The following is a 6,000-nucleotide window of genomic DNA, read 5'->3' on the forward strand; positions in this document are numbered from 1 at the left end:
CAAGCCATGGTCCTGTGGGGGAGGGAGGAGGTGGTTTCAGGAAAGGCAACGCATGACTAATCTCTCTCCTGCCTCTGCCAAGGGAGAACAACCAGCCACAGGAGCACCCCTGCTGCTCGCGAGAGCTCTGGGATGTCAGCAGGGTTATGATTTATGGCGATCAATCCATCATCCTTATTTATAGCAGCAGCTTTTTGTGAGATTTCACACTTGAAGACTGGCTTGTCCTATGGTCTCACTCCTGCCAGAATTGTCTCTGGGCTCCTAACCCTCCTGGGGGGCTTTGCCGTGCCTCTGCCATGCCCATGGGGGGAGGTGCCGTTCGTGCCCCATTCATATCCACTTTTCCCCCCTCATTGCCTCTATCATTGGAACATTTTCTCACAGCCAGAGTTTTTCAGGCCAGTGGAAAGAGGATGAGGACTGCTGAGATAGGAGAGGATGCAATCGCTTCTGCCCTGTGGCACTGGGCAGGAACAGAGGGCTCTCCTTCCAAGCAAGAGTGTGAGCTACATGGTTTTTTTATTAAAAGCGTGATCTTCACCTCTGTGAGATGTTCGCCTTGACTATTCAAAATACTTTCCTGCTTCTCAGCTGTTGTCGATTGGGCCCTTTTCCATCCCGCTGGAATTTTGCTTGTTTGTCCCACTGCTCCTGGATGTCTCAGTGTCCGCTGGTCCATGCGGGTGTCATGGATCCCCGGGATCACCCAGTCACCTGAGAAACTGCTTTCCTCTGGAAGGTAATGGGGGCTTTTAATCCGCTTTGCAATAGAAGGCTTGAAAACTACGACTCAAATACAGTCCTGAAGGTTCAGAAAACATATGGCAAATAAAAGGAATAAGCATATAGGAATGAGCCTATAAAACCCCTGATCCTGTGACAGCAGAAGGAAGCAGGGGGCTTGCAGTCACCTGGGGATCACAATTATGTTTTCTTTCTGATTAGCTGGGAATGGGCACCCTGGAAACCCTTTTTCCAGTTGTAATACATGGTGACAGTAAGAGAAAGTGTTGCAGCCTCTATTTAAACCTGAACCTGCCCCCAGTGGTTTGGTCAGCCCTGTTTCTGCGCCGTGATGAATGGAGCCCTGGGACGTGATGCCTGTAACAGCCAAATCACTTACCTTGAAAATGCAAACCTTATGGAAAGCGAATCAATAATTTCTGGAGCCTGGGTTTTGCTGACACGCGGCCCGAGCCCACAGGAAATAAACCCTTTGTTAATCTTTCTCGAGAGGCACGCAGTCTCCTATAAAAAGCTTCTGCAGTAAGTAACTAATTACAGCCTGCACAAGGCTCCAGTCTGTCACCCCCGACAGCTCTGTGGGAGAAGGGGCTGCGGTGCTGCTGGCCAGGATGATGGACGAGTGTGCATGAGCTCTTGGCTTCGCTCTGAAAGAGGAAGAATTAATGGGCAAATAAATTACAAATTAATTATTAAACCTTAGCAACGTGCAGGGCCCTGTTCAGACCGGGTGTCAAATATACATTTCTAATTAACTCAACAACTCTTGTCTAATGTGCACTGGATGCTACCTACTGCTAGAAATACGAATTTTTGTCACGTGCTCTAATTCTTTTATCTCTCTCTCCTTGCCTACTGAGACAGTCCGGGCTGCAGGTCTATAAGGAGCACTTTTAATTCACAGCCAGCACCAAGGGACCCCCAGCTTCACGCTGAGGCTCAGGACAGCCCTGGGCAAGCTGCAACATCTGACACGTACTAAGTGCTCAGTGTGCCGCGGGGTCTTGTTCACTATCCCTGAGCCCCAAATCCCTGCTTCAGAGGGAAGTCACAGCACTGTCCTCCCTTCCCTGCCTACCTGGGATGTCTGTCGGCAGCCAGAGCTATTGCCATGAGAATAACCGCTGCCTGCTACCTGCCTGCGGTGTCTAGACAGATCCCAGGCCAGAAGTTCTTCCTGGAGCACTAAGAAAATACAAGGGCTTGGCAGATGGCTGCACTTACACGCCCACCTCTGTTATCCTTGGATGGATCGTGTCCTCGGGTTAGAGTCCTTCCAGATTCAGCACCACTGCTCCGGTGCGATGGGCGAGAAGCCCTGAGGGGTTGCCACTGGGGTGTGGGTGACTTGACAAGCTTTGGGTTGGGATGAATGCCAGAGTCACTAGTGTCAGGCCCCTTGAAGGAGCTAAATCTTGGAGGTGTTCGTGCTCTGTACCACCGCAATATTTCTGCCACTCACTAATCAATTATAATTCTTAGACAAGCTCACATATGGTGCCTTTATAAATCACTCTCTCCAGTTATCAAGCCTGTCTTATTTGCCTGACATGAGCTATAAGGAGGGTGGTTTTTAGGCTAATGTTAACTCAAGCGCGCAGAATGTCATTTATTTATAGAGTTTTAGAAAAATGTTTTAAAAGTCAAAATCCGAGTCCTAAAGAGCTAAACAAAAGACTGAAGACTCATTCTGCAGCCTCTGCCTGAGCGTCGCCATAATAAGCCCTGGCTCAGAGAGCTGGCCTGTGGATGCATATCCTCAGTCACAGCACAGAGGGGTCTGCGGAGCTCGGGGGCAGACCCTGCTCAAGGGGCTTTAGTGGTGGTACCTGCTGTGTGTGTCCCACCAGGGCAGCTCTCCATCGCAGCGCTTGGCCTGCAGGGCAGAAAGACCCTGGGGACAGGCAGGGCACTTGTGGGACCTGAAGGCTGAGGACTTGGTGGAGGAGTTGGGCAGAGCCGGGACAAAGGGTCTGGGGAGGAACTAAAGCAAAGAGAGGAGCCCTTCACCTCCATGTAGAAAACAGCACAAGGTCTTTCGAGTACTGATCTTGGGCGTGGAGGAGAAACTCAAGGGTATGGCAAAGCTATGTGCACCTGTCATGGGCAAGACAAAGGACAGCCCAGAGTGGATTTGGACGCCGGGGTTTATCCATCGGCAAGACCTGAGCTTTTCCCAACTCGGTTCCTTCACGCTGCCTCACTTGCTCCCCTTCGTGCCACGTTCACCCAGCTCGGCCTGGCAGCCAAGCTCACTGAGCATCCTTCCAGTTTGCCCCCACACACCTTCCTGATCTCCAGGATCATACCAATTTGAGAATGTTTCCTCCATCCATAAGGAAATGCCTTTCTTTCTGAGCCCCCTACTTCTCTCTAAAAACACTTCTTCAGTGCTGGAATCCTTCTTTCTGTCTTCATCTGCTTTCCAAGAAATGTAAGTCCCCATTTTTCCTGATCTAAGTAGTCTATGTGCAGGAGCACAATGTGTGATCAGCCTCCTAATCAACGGTTCTGTTTCTTGTCTCTATTAATTGAAGCATTCAGGATATTCTGCTTTCTTTTATCCAAATTTCCAGGCAGCCTGCACTGGTTGCACGTTGTGCACAGCAGGCTTCGGGTTGGGAGCGCAAAAATTCTGGTTTGTCATTCATCTCCCTATAGATATACATCCGATTATCTCCCACCTGTAAGATTTTGCAATTTAAGCTGTGTCTTTTGCCCACAACAGCTCTGAACTGCACTAATGCTCTCTACTCTGATTAGAGGCCAAACATTTTGGTTCCTGGTGCTGCAGTTTAGCTGCACTCCCACAAAGCTTTGGTTCTAGCACCCGTAATGCCAGGAGTGTGTAGGGGGCTCTTTCCACTCCTGACAGTGCTGAATAAACAGCATTTTGCTTTTCCCATGGGAAAAATTAAACCTGAAAGGCAAATCCAGCATATCAACTTGGTGCACATAGGAAGAGAACCTCCCTGGGCCTGTTGCGTTTACATGATTTGCATGATTTGAAGAAGATAAGAATATGGAAACCAGTGTTAGGAACCAGAATCCAAAGGCAGCACTACGGACAGGTTTTCTGGGAAGCCTCGGGAAGCTGTCATTGACCAGCTTTGTTTCCTAGTGTGAACAAGTTAGAGCTTGCACTCGTTGCAAAGCAGCTTTGGGGAGGACTGGTGGAAGCCTGTGGCTTGCTAAGATGATGGCAAGTTTATGTGAGGAAGGAAGCAAGGCGCTTGAACTTGGGACCTTGGGTTCCCATGGAGTTGATGAAGATGAAAAAGACAAAAGAACTCCCTTAACCGCTGCGCTCTGCACGGCGAGAGCCAGCCGCCACAAGAAGCCAGCCTGCGAGCCGCTGGGACCCGGGAGAACGGCGGGGGGAGGGGGGGGCTGGGGGGCTCAGCGTGCTCCGAGTGGGGGAGCCCCCGGGGTGTGGGCTGTGCTGCCGGGGCTGGGGCGGCTGCCGCGCCCCCCGCGCCCACCAGGTGGCGCCCCAGCACCGCGCATCCACCGCCGCCGCGCGCTCCTATTGGCTGCGCCGGCGCGTCGCCTTGGCAACGCCTTGGCAACCAGTCCTGCCCCCCCGGCGCGCCGCATCCCTCCGCCCCCGCATCGCCGGGGTCTCCCACAGACTCGCTGCCTTCGCCCGTCTCTGCTCTCCCCGGTCTCTGCCCCGGGGGGGCAGCAGCGGCGCGGAGGCACCCACGCGTGTCTGCGTGGAGGCGCGCCCCGAGCAGGAGGACAGCGGGCGGGGGGGGTGGGCAACCGGAGTGAAACTGCTGCCAAAACCGAGCCACGCTGCTACAGGGAGCGTTGTGCAAGGCTGAACTCCTCTCTAGTGCTGTGTCTGTGGCCGTGCCTCTCCAAGACCCGAATACCAGCCGTGTTCTCTCTCTTTCCTTCTCTCCCTGCTCCTTATCGCTCCCTTTTTCACTGCCTGAACCCCCGAGCTGCTGTGCTGGCGGGTGTCGCGTGGTGGGTGGCCTGAGATGCCAGTCTCAAGGGTCAGGCACACAAGTGTCAGGCACGCTGCGTTCTCTGGGGAAGGACACGGGGCTCTGTTCGGTGTGGACAGGGATGCAGACAGGCAGGCCTTGGCGTGGGGCTGGGCTGTGGCCTGCGATGGTAACATCTGGTTGGCCCAGGCAAAGAAGCAAAAGCACAGGCTATCTAGAAACTCCAGACAATCTTCTAGAGGCCAAATTTCCTTTTCTTACTCCAGCTCCTCCAGCCAGGTCTCATTCTTGCCCTGGGTGGAGCTAGATTTCTGTTCCACTGGGAATGGTAAACTGTGTGCTGAGGGTAGGGAAGGCCCTTCGAACACTGCCTGTGGGATGAAGCACAAGCCCTCCCAGGCTTTGGCTCCCTGAAAACCAGACGGTTCCCATGCAGATTACATTTAACCCTTTCTGTGCCTGCACTTGGGAGGCACAAACCAACAATCGTGCACAACTAAACAACCTTTCAGCCTGCTACCTGTTCTGAGCGGCAAGATGGGATGCATTGCTCTCACTTTTTCTCTGAAACAGCTCAGCAATAGACCCAGGGGATGCAGCTACGATTCCTCCATCCTCTCCAGCAAGGGAAGAACATCTGGAATGGGTTTGGACTAGCTGTGTTTGCACTCCCAACAGGAGGCTGGAAAACACCCCCTCAGTATTATGAGTTTGATGCTCTGAAGACACTGAATATGACTTAATTTTAAGGTCTTTAAGTTGATTCAGAGATGCATTTGACCCAAACTCTCAATAATTCTTGGCTGGCTACATCTCTTCCCACCTCCTCATGCTACTAGTTCGGCGGGCTCTCTAGTCCCTAGGAAGTGCTTGGTTAATGATTAATTTCTGTTAAACTGTACCTGTCTCGTTCCCTAACAACTGTGCTGGGCCCACTGCTCAAGTGCTGTCATTGTGGGGGTCTCCTCAGGCTGCAGCACTCTGTGTGCTGTGGGGGAATGGTGCTGAGAGTGCTGCTGCATCCTTTGCTCTGTTAGCTCAGAGGGAAGGTCATTCCTGCAGCACGGGGCCACCCCTGCTTTCTTACAGCCACTACAAAACTGCAGGAAAGCAGTCCAGAAGGGATTTCTCTGCTGGCTGGGGAGAGAGGCAAGGCTGGGCTGGCTACTGCAGCCAGTGCTCTGTGCCCTCCTCTGCTCGGAGTCCGAGCTCACCCCTCACCATCTCCTCCTGTGGGCACTGCGGCTTCTTCTCCCATCTCAGGGCAGGGAGAGGCACGAGGTGGGGTTAGCACAGC

Source organism: Falco cherrug, chromosome 9, assembly GCF_023634085.1.
Source record: "Falco cherrug isolate bFalChe1 chromosome 9, bFalChe1.pri, whole genome shotgun sequence".
Taxonomy (NCBI): domain Eukaryota; kingdom Metazoa; phylum Chordata; class Aves; order Falconiformes; family Falconidae; genus Falco; species Falco cherrug.